Source organism: Haliotis rufescens, unplaced genomic scaffold, assembly GCF_023055435.1.
Source record: "Haliotis rufescens isolate VD_foot unplaced genomic scaffold, xgHalRufe1.0.p SCAF_29, whole genome shotgun sequence".
NCBI lineage: Eukaryota > Metazoa > Mollusca > Gastropoda > Lepetellida > Haliotidae > Haliotis > Haliotis rufescens.
The window spans coordinates 3,485,126-3,500,684 of NW_025963990.1; the positions used below are offsets into that span (position 1 = coordinate 3,485,126).

Here is a 15,559-nt window from a genome sequence, read left to right on the forward strand (position 1 = left end):
TGGGTGAGGTGTTCACTGCCGATATGTCGGGTGAGGATCGTGTGTGAGGTGTTCACTGCCGATATGTCGGATGAGGATCGTGTGCGAGGTGTTCACTGCCGATATGTCGGATGAGGATCGTGTGTGAGAACACTCCAAACGAGTTGAAGATAATTAGGTCTTCCAAAGATAATGCAGTCCGTTCATTTCACTCTTTATAACATAACAACCATGAACGTTACATCAAAGCCAAAGGGACTCAACTCTGCACAACGAACGCGGCGCCTCAATTGAATGGGAATACACTTAGTGTACCAAGTAGTGCAAAATGAAGAGGTTTAATGTGTTAAAGTGTCAGTGACAAATTCCCCGGATCAAAATGATCACAATAAGGACATGCACACCATTAGTCGGAAAACACGTACGATTCGGGAAAAAACGCACCCAGTGCATTAACAAAAGGGCCATGGAACTGCACTCACTGCATGTACAGCAGCACTATGAACGGTATTAAAGTGCAGGATTTTGATTGCCTGGCATCTGCGTCAATCGAACAGTGACAGTTCAACAACATGCCAAGATTAACAGAAGTACAAGGAAACAACGTCATATGCTGCTTGCAGGCAGGGAATCCCGATCAGCTGTAGACAGGGTTTTCAATGTAGCGCACAGCATCATCACAGGGCTATGGAATCGGTTTCAACAGTATGGGTCAACACGTGATCGGCCAAGATCGGGACGACCAAAAGTAACCAGCACCGCCCAAGATTGCTACATCCGACTGCGCCACCTACGTGAAAGGACGACCACAGCCACCTCAACCGCATCCTAAATACCCAGAATCTCCGATCAGACCGTACGACACCGTCTAAGAGCAGCTGGTCTCCGAGCAAGACGTCCTGTTCGACGCGTCATATTGAGTCGACAACATCGTCAACAACGACTGCGTTGGTATCGTCAACACATAGTATGACCTCAACTGCGATGGAGAGATGTCTGGTTCAGCGACGAATCAAGATTTCTCCTCCGTCGAGGGGATGGAAGAGCACGGGTCTACAGACGTCGGGGAGAACGTTACGCCGGAAACTGCGTACAGGAAGTGGATGGTTTGGTAGGGGTAGCGTTATGATTCCAGTTGTATCACGGTGTGTTAACTTGATGTGGGAGGAAAGCCCGAAATGATGCAGGTCTCAGACGTTTACCACTTCGGTGAAACCCACGAGCACGAGTATGGTGCTGACAAACATAGAGATATATTCGGGCGAATCTGGGATTCGAACCCATGACTATAGGTTTCTGGCGTGCCCATGGCACGCACTTCTGCATAGCGACTTGCGGCGCCTTAGACGACTGGTTCACCTGTTCCCCCTGATGCAAACAATGAAACAGAAGGTGTTTGTTTGTTTGTTTGTTGTTTAACGCCGCACTTAGCAATCGAGTCAATCCTGTGATTGACATCATGAGCATCGATCCACGTAATTGGGACCAATACCTATTACAATGGAACAGTAACAAAACATGCCAAAAGATAATGGCGGTTGGTCTCTGTCTGTATGTATTTCGTCGTTTGTTTGTTTGTTTGTTTGTTTGTTTGTTTGTTTGTTTAACGCTGCACTCCGCAATATTCCAGCTATATGTCAGCGGTCTGTAAATAACCAGTCTGGGCCAGACAATCCAGTGATTGACATCGTGAGCATCAATCCACGTAACTGGGATAAGATGACATGCATCAACCAAGACAGCGAGTCTGACCACCCGATCCCGTTAGTCGCCTATTACGACAAGCATAGTCGCCATTTATGACAAGCATGGGTTGCTGAAGACTAATTGTTATGCGGAGTTTCACGTATTTGGTCATAAACTTAATATAGTGTGTTTAAAATGTATATTTTATATGAGAATATATAACTGGCTTTTAACTAATGTCCAGCGGTACATATCTCAAAAAACCTTTTGCAACAGGAATCCGTGGTCAATCCGGTGCAGATTCCACAGTCACTCATCCTATCTCAATAGCGTAGATCGATGCTCATATATCAATCACTGGATTGTCTGGTCCAGACTCGATTATATCACAGACCGCTGTCATGCAGTTAGAATATTGCTGAGTGCGGCGTTGAGCAACAAACAAAACATTGTTTTATTATCGTTATGAAATTATTTCTAAATACCTAGAACACACATTCCTTAATTACAGGTATATAATTTGTACCCCAGCAGGTAAACGTCCGCGGGGTATCTGGGGTAGGAATAGGTTCCCAGCGACCTATATACTTGTCTTAGCGGCGACACAGTGTATCGGGTGGTCAGGCTCGGTGACTTGCTTAATTGGGTATTATCGGCGTAGATCGGTGTTCATAATGTCAATCACACGTTTGTCTGACCCGGACTTAATTATTGACTTTATAACTCTGGCGTTAAACAACAAACAAACAAAGGTAGTGCATATACAACCCAATTAAGTATTGACAATGTAAAAAATTATCCTTGCATCTTTGGGTAATTTGTTATAGTTTGGCATTATAAGAGACAATGAGATCTACGATTAAGACTTTTGAATTATTTTTTTGTACGACGAATTACCCTTTTGTATATCTGCTGCATATAAATAAATATTGTTCTCATTTGTTACAATAATGTACCTATAATATTGATCAACTGCCGACACGAGAGTGCCAAGGGCATTGCACTGATCAAACTTGTACTCTCTCTGACGTCATCCATGCGTGTCTCTAAGACACGTGACCCGTCACGCTTTCTGACACTGCACGAATGGGTGAGGAGAAATCACAAAATATCACGTGATGTTTGAGGATGGCTTGGCTAACTGCATGGTAGTGGATGAATATTTTCTAAAACTAGCCAACGTTAAGCGACATTGTGGACGAGGCAACTGAACACCTTGTCAATCGTTTACAGACAGAAACATCTTGCACGTGTAATGGATTTTCAAAATGATGCAAATATTGTATAGTTGGCTTATGACTTTCATTGTTCCTTGGAAATAAAAAGAGTGTCTATGCACAAGGATAAACACAAGAGAAAGGTCGCAGAGAATGCAGGTTTAGGAGATGTGATATACCTGTGACGTCATATTTATTCGTAGATGGAATTATTGATTATCATAATTAATCTGGATTTCGTTTCATTTTCGGAAGGTTGTAAATTTGAATGGATTTAAACAGATAGTCATATATATCTGTGATCAATAAGACAGGTATATAGGTTTACACGTATTGATATATATAATACGTATAAAATATATGCTAATGGTGAATCGTCAGAATTATCTGTCATATGTCGCTTCCCTAATGACATATATCTCACCTCTAAACACTGACATGGTATATAAAGTATATCATTCGGCCGCTTGATTCAATGGACACTGATGTATAGCTGATGATTGCAAGAGAATATTAATTCATACGGCTGGATGTCAAGACCAAATTGACTTCGGCTTGCGTCATTTACTACAGATTACGTAATGCATTTAATCACCAGTTCCATATGAAAGGTTAAGATATAATTCTCCATTTCACCAATACGGACTTAAACGTGTCTGTATGTATTAATATCCAACACCACGAGAGCACGTGCCGCGTGCTGCGAGGCGACTGGCGTACATGCAGGAACGTGTTGTCGCAATGGCGCCGCTAACGAGAGAAGATGAACTTGAGAACAAAGTTTATTTAAGGACAGTTGAATGATTTCAGATGTGTTTTAGTAGAACAACACATTTGTCATGCTGAACATTTCAAAACCCTGTCTGTAGCTTGCTTTTAGCTGTTCCTCGCATGGCCGCGGCCCAGTCGGGAGAAATTATTGACCGAATTGTCTGCTTGGCTGTACCGATTTAAGACCTCTCTAGCTGTTCCTTCAATGCTTTAAACACGAATCTATACAAGACCTGCTGTACATTCCCTCGAAATCGTTTTATTCGTTGTCTACTTGTGAATACTGTGACTGTTAACACTCTGTAATGACCTTATGCTACAGTATTCATGCATAATTACCAAATACGTCCCCCGATATAGCTAGCACACCTCTGGTGTTTAGATATTATCAAAAGAATGTCACTGTGTATAAAAGAATTCAGCAAGGCTGCAGCGCTTTCATAAATATATCATATACTTTTCTTGACTACTTCGATGACTCTAATGAACGATAAGATTTGTATCTATTACAGCGTAAACTGAGAAGCGATACTCCCAAACATCATTGACTGTAGTGCTCTTCCCATTCGTTCGTCACATCAGTAAACCCTGTCCGCCATATTGGAGAACTACACCAATATAGGATACTTAACGTGCGATTCTGCAACTGTCCACAAGACTCTTTCAGCTAAATATATCGCATGTTTGGGGAGTGTTGGTCATAGTATGGAAATATATGAGAGTAGTGTAGCGTTTGGTATAACATTATGCAGGGTCGGAGTATTATTGTTCAGCATGCTTTGGCCTATAAATATCTGCACTAGCTGGGAATTTAGATACTGGCCCGTTACGACAGCTATACATAATCATTAAAGTAAATCTCATCGCATATGACTTTATGATGTGATGAGAAGACTGAGATTAGCAAATGGGTTGCTCACATCATTTGGGACGTATTGCAATATTTTTTTGTAAATATATACACAAGGATGTTTTATAACAATTTCCGCTTTTTTTTCATTGTGACGATTTGAGGTTGTCTTAGAGGCATTATTTGGCTAAAGAATTGTTTTATATGATGAATTTGTTGGAGTATATATTCATATACTATCTGTTAGCAACATCGAGATTACAAGCGCCTACGTGCTGTAGACCCAACAATGGGGTCAGCTCAAGGGGTCATGGAAACTAAGGGCCTTGTAAATATTTTCTGTCGTTAAACTAATAAATGCTAGTCAGACAGCATATTACTGTTATATGAACTACAACATCGTCTTGTAATATAATCCACATTACACTTCATTTATAGTCTTACAAACAATACCAACACCTCCATGTGTAATCACTATACGGATCAGTCCATTCCAACAATAGGGGCGTTTAGGTAGTAAGCCGGCTGTCGGTCGATACTAACATGTTGTCTTTTCGACAGTGTTTATAAATATTACACTGCTGTGTTGCCAGGTGTACATACGGTTTTATCTCGCACAGTTGAATTTAAGGAAATCTTGTGTTTAGGTACAAAATTTGTCCTTTACACAAAATGTGTCGATTCTCATTACCCACTATGAGAAGAGTCCAATTAAACATGAGCTCGCGCAAATAAAGAATGCTAGAAGTGAGAGACGAATATACTGCCTCAAAGTCATTGACAACACGGAAAGTTGGAAACCTAGAGTTTACAACGGGTATGATAGATATCAAAATAGGTGTAGCTATTTTATTTTTTATGACACAAATATATCTTAAGGAAACTGATGTTAGGAATAAGTTTGGAGGAAATATTTTACTTGCTCTATAAGGACCCAGCCTAATGGGTAATACGATTTTAGTATTATCATCCATTGCGTGTAGAATTAATATATGTGGACATTTATATAATTAATATTATATGTCGGTTGCAAAATAGTGGTGACATTTAGTGTATCATTTTTATTAAGGCGAAACGATATTTTCGTTAGCTCCCAGTCCGTTCCCAATGTATGTAGATACTGCAGAGAGGGATCGCTGCATCACAGTTAAGATGGTCACTACAGACATATTAACCGACTGAAACTTAATTACGGTGGGTTTTGATAACTAACTGAGTTCATTTGATGTATTTAACATCCAAGTCGCCAACCGATTGGTTCTTTGGCTCACATATGCCCCATTCTTGTTTCTTTTGTAAGAAAATGTTCGCTATTTCATTTGAGCTACCTCTGATGGCAATCCAACATGGCTGCCACACGAGCGATTTGGACTTATGAGAGGGTCATTGTGTTCGATGCGGTATTTCTCGATACATCTATGGAAATTTGGTAATGTTAGACGCACGATAGTTGACTAGGGACTTTCAGAAGCCAAACCAATTGTCAGTTTCGGCTGTGGGTTAGCGGACATTATCTGCGAATTAAAAACAGCTGGCGTTTTCGGTGCGACTTCGATTTGTGTTTATCAGTTCATAACTCCACTTGTGTGAACTCGCTTCATGTCAGTTGGGGAGGCTATTCTCGAATTCGCGATGAATGAGTTTCTTTTGTTTTCTCTAAACTTGTAAATATATTTAGGTAATACTTCCCTGTTTACATCTTCATGATCCCAAAATCCTATATGTAGGCCCTATATACTCATAGTATTCTTTATCATAGAACAGGCTTGTCCTCAGATGTTTTTTTTACAAGTCAAACAAAGGACAGCATATCAGATGGGCCCACTCTTCTTCCTTGAGTCCCTGATGCATGTTTAAATGGATTATTATCAACATGCATGGCGTGTATTTGTGTCGCTGCATTTTAAACATTACTTGGATTGAATGGGACAGATGATTTCAATTTCATAAACTTTTAGTGTGATTCCGACATACATGTTCTGAAATAGCTTCAAAGGCATTATGTTGACATTCAGCTGGTGAATATTTTTGCGTATGATATATCAGAATTTCAAAGTTTATGAATGGTTGGTGAACATGAGATAGAAGCATATTTCAATGTTAATTAGCTCATCCGATAAACAAATTAGTCATTTTATTAAAAGTCCTATTAAGCCTGTTCAGTTTGTTTATTTATACATATGTCCTCCCTTTCTATGTAGAAACGTTTTGGATTGTGAATAAAGGTGTTCTCAAAACATTTCAGAACTAGTAATATATATCTCTTGAAATCTTATCTCTTACAGTGAAACCTCGTTAATCCATACGGTACCGTTTCCTTGTTTAACCTCCACGCTTAACAAATCTCCAGATTAACAAATCATATGTGCAGATATGTGTCTGGTTGTATATAGACTTTGCCATCGATATGATCCAGAGGGTAGCTGTCCGGATATAACAGTGTCTGGATTAATGAGGTCCCATTGTTGGTGATACTTATTAACATAGACTGTTGCTATGGCAATAGCATGTTTATACATATCTGTATACAAAATCTATGGAAGTAGGATATTTTTTAATCTAATATCTTCTTATGGGGCGAGTAGGCAGGATCTGCGTCATGTTTTTTGTCAAACATGTTAAAGACTTTTTTTCTGAATGTGTAGATAGTATATGCGCAAGGACATAAAGGAAGAAGAAGAATTCTGTCGCAACAGAAGGATTGTTTTTAAGATAGATGTGATGAAACAATATTTTGAAACACTTCTTTTTCAAGTTTTTTGTAAGAGAAGAAACCTATGTTCATACCATCAACAAGATAAATACAATTAGTTTACATGTTCTTTGACAAAGCAGGCTTATTTCACATTCTTGACCTTATTGAGATTATAAAATTCTAAATGGCTTATTAAACAATAAATCACATTACAATATGGGTCATTGATTGAAAATTTTAGTATAGTTATATCGACTTGAAACTATTGTTTGTGTGTATGAGTGAGAGTGTATTACAGTTATATCGCGTCGTGTCAGCTTAATATGGGAGGAAAGCCCAAGTGATGCAGGTCTCAGATGTTTACCACTTCGGTGAAACCCACGAGCACGGGTATGGTGCTGACAAACCTAGAAACATAATCGGGGCAAACCAGGATTCGAACCCACAAGCATAGGTTTCTGGCGTGCCCAAGGGATGCAACTCTGCACAGCGAATCGCTGCGCCTTAGACAACTGGGCCACCCGTGCCCCCATATGGATAAAAACTACCTATATTGACCCGCAGTTAATCAATTTATTGCTAAATATGAACCCATGTATAAAACTGAATTTTCTGCATGCTCATTTTCCATATTAATCTTAAAATATGTGGGGCGGTCGGATAGCCTAGTGGTTAAAGCGTTCGCTCGTCACGCCGAAGACCCGGGTTCGATTCCCGACATGGGTACAATGTGTGAAGCCCATTTCTGGTGTCCCCCGCCGTGATATTGCTGGAATATTGCTAAAAGCGGCGTAAAACTATACTCACTCACTCACTCACACAATAATACAAATTACGATGACATCCCTGCAGTGAGGCCATATCATTATTTGAGCTTGAGTTTTCATTGTGCTGGGAGGGACTTTGTTTCAAAGTTATGATAATAAAGGCTGTGTCCAATAATTTATGTAAGGGAGAAGTTTCCTCATTGAGTTCATACTTCCTCTTGTATAACTATTTCCTGTATGTTGATGTCATGGTCAATTATTGCATGGGACAGGCTGCATGGATTTGTTTATCAATTTGTTTACCAATGAACCAGGGTTTTCCCTTGACCTACGAGACTAGGGGTTCAGAGGACCCCAAGTTACTAATTTCAAGGGTCCTAACAGGATTTATGAAGGTCCTGTAAAGTAATGAAATGATGTAGTGTGTGATACTGTAAGATTTGATAATTACTTTAATTACAGGAGTGAGCGAGTGAGTATGGTTTTGCACCGCTTCTAGCAATATTCCAGCAATATCATGGCGGGGGACACCAGAAATGGGCTTCACACATTGTACCCATGTCGGGAATCGAACCCGGGTCTTCGGCTTGACGAGCGAACGCTTTAACCGCTTGGCTACCCGACCTCCCCTTTATTACAGGAACTCTGTAGTTCTTGTCAAGAGTGTTTGGTACAATGAATAATATTGTGTGTCCCTCGGGACGCAGTTTCTTTTATTTCAGCATCTGTTCTATACATTAGTCAATTGGATGCACCTTTCTGCGTCATGTTTAACACTGATGTACCCATTTGATCTTGATCATTTTGCAGCTATCTTGATGTTGGTTGGGAAAGGAAGATTGACTTGCGACTGTTTTGTTTTCTCAAAAAATATTTATTTAAATATTAGACACTCACTTTTTTTTATGGTAAACTACATATGATATGATATTAGGTATTGATCTACCAATTATAGATAATAATCAATGATGTTTTGATTGCCGTACATGTAGTAGGTTGTTCTGATAAAATTAATAGCCTCGATTATGGGGAATATTATTATCTAATTTATTCTTGTTCATTGTAAGGATAATTTTTTAAAGTAATTGTTATTTTGTCAGAATTGGGATATTTCTAAAGGTCTTTTCCTAAATTCAAAGGTGTTTTACATTGTATTTGAGATTGCATTCAACATGTTCAGTGCAATAATATAAAATTAAGCATTAAAAACTCTTGTTTATTGATTTTGTTATCAGTGAAATACAAGCTATCTCTAAGTAGTTATTAGTTCATATACATTTCGTATTAACATGAAATGGGACATTTTAATTCCAATTTGGGAATTTTTAATGACACCTGCTGCAGATTTGGGGTCAAATATTGGCCTCTGAGCAGGTCTAGATAAATTCCTCCACACCTTTCCTTAAATCCTTAAACATAGACACATGCATTGTTAATTAAAATACAACTTAACCAGAACCATTGTCTTGACCGAAACTGGGATAAACTGTAAAAGTACCCAGATAAAGTGTGAAATTTGACTAGTGCTCGGGCAATCTCATTAAAATCAGATCTTAGTTCTCGCTGTCGCTAAACAAAGATCTGAGGACATACCATTACGTGTCATGTCAGAACGACCTTTCATCCAACCAATCAGAGCGTCGCTTACCAGATCATGAAAGCGATGGACGGAATGTGTTTTCTAATCATGCAACCTCGAAACATTTAACAGAGGGTATTCCGAATGACAGTTACATTTTTTTTTTTATTATATCCATACAATCTAGACCATCTATAAGCCAATCCAGAATGTTCTCTTTATCAGTTTTAAATTTTTTAATCGAAAATATGTCAAAATATGTTTCGAAGCATAGTAGCCAGTTTGAAACTTGTGTCATAAAGCTCGAGAAAGCTGCCTTCTGATTGGCTAATGTCGATTTCTTGTCAGTCATTTCATTGGTCGGTTAAAGTTCACGAAAGGTCGTTCTGACGTGACCTGTTATGGGATGTCCTCAGATCTTTGTTTAGCGGTAGCGAAAACTAAGATCTGATTTTAATGAGATTGGCGCTCGGGATGCTAGTAACATTAGCAAAAGCAACTTATGCTATCAAACAGGCTAGTGTCAAGTGTTCCATGCCTGGGATTAGTGTATGCTTTGTGTGTTTGTTATTTAAAGCTGCACACAGCAATATTCCAGCTATATGACGGCGGTCTGTAAATAATCGAGTCTGGACCAGACAATCCAGTGATTGACATCATGAGCATCGATCCACCCAATTGGGATCGATGACATGCATCAAACCCCAAAAATGTTAAGGGACATAATTTATTCTCGCCTGAAGGATACCAGAACATGCGTTTATCAGCATTGGATTGTTTTGTTTCTGTCCTGTGTTATAATTCATGAAATTGAACGGCTTAGGTCATGATCCACAGCGGCCTGTTTAAAAGTTCCGTTTTTCTAGGCTTGGATCCAGGTGAACAATTGCTATTTTTAAAATTCAGTTTTTCTAGGCTTGGATCCAGGTAAACAATTGCTATTTTTAAAATTCAGTTTTTCAAGGCTTGGATCCAGGCAAACAATTGCTATTTTTAAAGTTCAGTTTTTCTAGGCTTGGATCCAGGTAAACAATTGCTATTTTTAAAATTCAGTTTTACAAGGCTTGGATCCAGGTAAACAATTGCTATTTTTAAAATTCAGTTTTTCTAGGCTTGGATCCAGGTAAACAATTGCTATTTTTAAAATTCAGTTTTACAAGGCTTGGCCCCAGATGAACAATTGCTATTTTTAAGATTCAGTTTTGCTGGGCTTAGGTCAAGATGCACAGCTTGCTGCCATTTTGATGATGCAGTTTTTTAGAGGCTTCTATCAAGAGGTGAAGCAACTGCCATTTTGATCATTTTGTTTTCTAGGCTTGGTCCATAATGCGCAGCTCGCCATTTTGATGATGCAGTTTTATGAGTTTTTTTTAGAGAGTGTATTTCAGTAAGTTTATTTCAGTATTGAAGGCCTTGAAGTCGAGAGAACAAATTATTTTTGTATAACATAAACGATAATGTTGATGATTTAATTAAATTTCCAAATACAAAATTTACATCTATTAATAAATCTATCTATAAAACAGATTGTTATTTCTGCTTAACGTGAAACTGGCAAATGTCTTTTTAAATAAAGAGCAGAACCTCTCAAAACATCAACATTCTTTTGGGACATCAGGGAGGCAATTTTTTGTCTTAATGGGTACTGATGAAAATAACGAGAAATTAAATGTTTCACAAGGCTTGACTCATAATGATCTGAGCTGCCATTGCGATCATTTTGTTCACAAGGCATGTTAATATGATACAATAACTGCCAATGGAATAAAATAATCACTATACAGACATCAAATATTCCGTTTAAGCGTGTGTCTGAATATATGTTATATTCAGTGCTTGTACCTTTAAACCCACTATACAAACTTAGTTGTTCAGCCTTGACTGTCTCTGTAAAGGTTGGATAAAGCATGTGCTTCTCCTGGAGTTACACTCCACATAGCACAAGCCTGTATCTATGCCAGGCATGATTTGTGCCTAATACGGCAGTGGAACATGAAGAACGTGGACATGAAAGTGAGGCCCGATATACCGCCACCTGTGTTTGAAATAAGCACCTGACCCATGTGTACGTCGGGCCTCAGTTTCAAATTTGTGACAATCCTCGCACCTGACCGTAGGCCCATGTGTACGTCGGGCCTCAGTTTCAAATTTGTGACGATCCTCGCACCTGACCGTAGGCCCATGTGTACGTCGGGCCTCAGTTTCAAATTTGTGACGATCCTCGCACCTGACCGTAGGTCCATGTATACGTCGGGTCTCAGTTTCAAATTTGTGACGATCCTCATGGCCTGCAGTAAATTTATGTGTCACAAAAAGCTGCATTTTTTTAGATAAGGGCCTGAAAATTTTGGTCAGGGCCTGCAGCTTCTAAAGTCTGTGGGTCCTGATGGCAGCCAGACGATTTGTTTTATTTGAAATTCTGCACACGCACAAGCGCGCACACATGCACGCACGCACGCACGCACGCATACTCACACAGACACAAAAGTTTACTGACGTTTTATCTTTATTTAAGCATATAAAAGTCAGAAGGAATGGGTGCATAAGCAGAAAGAAATGCGAACATTAGTGACTTGAAGTGTAACCATAGAGTTTAAGATAATTCTTGTCTTTAAACAATATATCACATCACTAACCACAGGTCCTACTCAGTACCCACCCGACCCAAGTACCCGAGTTACCCATCCCAGCCCTATACTGTACTAATGATATTTTATTGCTCCTGACTGAAGTTAAATAGATTAAATTGTAGCCAAGTGGTTGAAGCGTCCGCTCGTCGCGCCAAAGACCTGGGTACAATGTGTGAAGCCCATTTCTGGTGTCCCCCGCCGTGATATGGCTGGAATATTGCTAAAACACTATTCACTCATTCACTTTAACTTGTTGAACTATAAACATTAGGGCTATGACCACCTCCATGCCTATTTTTGAAACTGCTTAGACAGGCGTTTTCAATTATTTTGGGTTTTTTAATGAAAACACTTTAAACAATGCATATATTTTAGTTTAAAGAAAATTCATTGAATAAACTTATGGATTGACTTATGACTATTTATGACCAGTGAAAAATTATTTTTTTTACCCCTGCAATATTTATTCTTAGAAACCAAGTTTCAAGATGTTAGGAAGGTTAAGGAAATCCATTCCCCATCTATCTTGTTCTTGTCTGTACACAGATGAAAGCTTCAAGAAAAAATAATCCCCTTTCCACTTCTGTGTCGATCAGTGGCTGACCGAGTCGATTGGAAGCTTCAGTAGACCGCAATAGCACTTGCTCTAGTATTGTCAAGCATTTCAATAACAATATCAATACCTAGCTTTTAAAATGGGTTCAAATCATTCCCCTTTCAGCCATTGTGACTGCTGTGATACAGAACGATATCATTGGGAAACTGGAAGTCAGAGTTCAATTCTTGTGAAGTGACAACTTTGTTGTAACTATGGATCATGGCTCACGCATGTTGGAGTCAAAGTGATGCTGGTACTAGTTACTCCTGCCTCCTGTAGGGGTTTGAGTTGGGGGTGTGGGGAGGGAGGTCCTCCATGCGACATTCTTTTCTCTTTATTTGGATTCGGGAAAGAGTAGGTCTCTAGTTACGTGCTATTCTCTTTTCCCTTTGGCATTCCGGGGTGAGGTCCCCAGTATTGCATGCTATTCTCTTTTCCCCTTTGGCATTCTAGGGCGAGGTCCCCAGTATTGCATGCTATTCTCTTTTCCCCTTTGGCGTTCCGGGGTGAGGTCCCCAGTATTGCATGCTATTCTCTTTTCCCTTTGGCATTCCGGGGTGAGGTCCCCAGTATTGCATGCTATTCTCTTTTCCCCTTTGGCATTCTAGGGCGAGGTCCCCAGTATTGCATGCTATTCTCTTTTCCCCTTTGGCGTTCCTGGGTGAGGTCCCCAGTATTGCATGCTATTCTCTTTTCCCTTTGGCGTTCCGGGGCGAGGTCCCCAGTATTGCATGCTATTCTCTTTTCCCCTTTGGCATTCCGGGGTGAGGTCCCCAGTATTGCATGCTATTCTCTTTTCCCTTTTGACATTCGGGGGCGAGGTCCCCAGTATTGCATGCTATTCTCTTTTCCCTTTTGACATTCTGGGGCTAGGTCCCCAGTATTGCATGCTATTCTCTTTTCCCCATTGACATTCTGGGGCTAGGTCCCCAGTATTGCATGCTATTCTCTTTTCCCCTTTGACATTCTGGGGCGAGGTCCCCAGTATTGCATGCTATTCTCTTTTCCCCTTTGGCATTCCGGGGTGAGGTCCCCAGTATTGCATGCTATTCTCTTTTCCCCTTTGGCGTTCCGGGGTGAGGTCCCCAGTATTGCATGCTATTCTCTTTTCCCTTTGGCGTTCCGGGGCGAGGTCCCCAGTATTGCATGCTATTCTCTTTTCCCTTTGGCATTCCGGGGTGAGGTCCCCAGTATTGCATGCTATTCTCTTTTCCCCTTTGGCATTCTAGGGCGAGGTCCCCAGTATTGCATGCTATTCTCTTTTCCCCTTTGGCATTCTAGGGCGAGGTCCCCAGTATTGCATGCTATTCTCTTTTCCCCTTTGGCGTTCCGGGGTGAGGTCCCCAGTATTGCATGCTATTCTCTTTTCCCTTTGGCATTCCGGGGTGAGGTCCCCAGTATTGCATGCTATTCTCTTTTCCCCTTTGGCATTCTAGGGCGAGGTCCCCAGTATTGCATGCTATTCTCTTTTCCCCTTTGGCGTTCCTGGGTGAGGTCCCCAGTATTGCATGCTATTCTCTTTTCCCTTTGGCGTTCCGGGGCGAGGTCCCCAGTATTGCATGCTATTCTCTTTTCCCCTTTGGCATTCCGGGGTGAGGTCCCCAGTATTGCATGCTATTCTCTTTTCCCTTTTGACATTCGGGGGCGAGGTCCCCAGTATTGCATGCTATTCTCTTTTCCCTTTTGACATTCTGGGGCTAGGTCCCCAGTATTGCATGCTATTCTCTTTTCCCCATTGACATTCTGGGGCTAGGTCCCCAGTATTGCATGCTATTCTCTTTTCCCCTTTGACATTCTGGGGCGAGGTCCCCAGTATTGCATGCTATTCTCTTTTCCCCTTTGGCATTCCGGGGTGAGGTCCCCAGTATTGCATGCTATTCTCTTTTCCCCTTTGGCGTTCCGGGGTGAGGTCCCCAGTATTGCATGCTATTCTCTTTTCCCTTTGGCGTTCCGGGGCGAGGTCCCCAGTATTGCATGCTATTCTCTTTTCCCTTTGGCATTCCGGGGTGAGGTCCCCAGTATTGCATGCTATTCTCTTTTCCCCTTTGGCATTCTAGGGCGAGGTCCCCAGTATTGCATGCTATTCTCTTTTCCCCTTTGGCGTTCCGGGGTGAGGTCCCCAGTATTGCATGCTATTCTCTTTTCCCTTTGGCGTTCCGGGGCGAGGTCCCCAGTATTGCATGCTATTCTCTTTTCCCCTTTGGCATTCCGGGGTGAGGTCCCCAGTATTGCATGCTATTCTCTTTTCCCCTTTGGCATTCTAGGGCGAGGTCCCCAGTATTGCATGCTATTCTCTTTTCCCCTTTGGCGTTCCGGGGTGAGGTCCCCAGTATTGCATGCTATTCTCTTTTCCCTTTGGCGTTCCGGGGCGAGGTCCCCAGTATTGCATGCTATTCTCTTTTCCCCTTTGGCATTCCGAGGTGAGGTCCCCAGTATTGCATGCTATTCTCTTTTCTCTTTTGACATTCGGGGGCGAGGTCCCCAGTATTGCATGCTATTCTCTTTTCCCTTTTGACATTCTGGGGCTAGGTCCCCAGTATTGCATGCTATTCTCTTTTCCCCTTTGACATTCTGGGGCTAGGTCCCCAGTATTGCATGCTATTCTCTTTTCCCCTTTGACATTCTGGGGCGAGGTCCCCAGTATTGCATGCTATTCTCTTTTCCCCTTTGGCATTCCAGGGTGAGGTCCCCAGTATTGCATGCTATTCTCTTTTCCCTTTTGACATTCGGGGTGAGGTCCCCAGTATTGCATGCTATTCTCTTTTCCCCTTTGACATTCTGGGGCTA

The 15,559-nt window shown here is 41.0% G+C and overlaps 1 protein-coding gene across 2 annotated transcripts in view; it reads left to right on the plus strand.

Annotated features, from left to right (window-relative positions):
- Positions 1-5,250: 5,250 nt before the first annotated feature.
- Positions 5,251-15,559, plus strand: part of LOC124144416 — a 68,907-nt gene continuing 58,598 nt past the window's right edge. The window contains exon 1 of one of the 2 annotated variants that reach the window (XM_046513788.2): positions 5,251-5,320. The gene's annotated coding sequence lies outside the window, so the exon portion shown is untranslated. Of the gene's footprint in view, positions 5,321-5,630; positions 5,698-15,559 lie in introns of those variants that run through there. The other variant, XM_046513787.2, reaches the window with a different exon arrangement.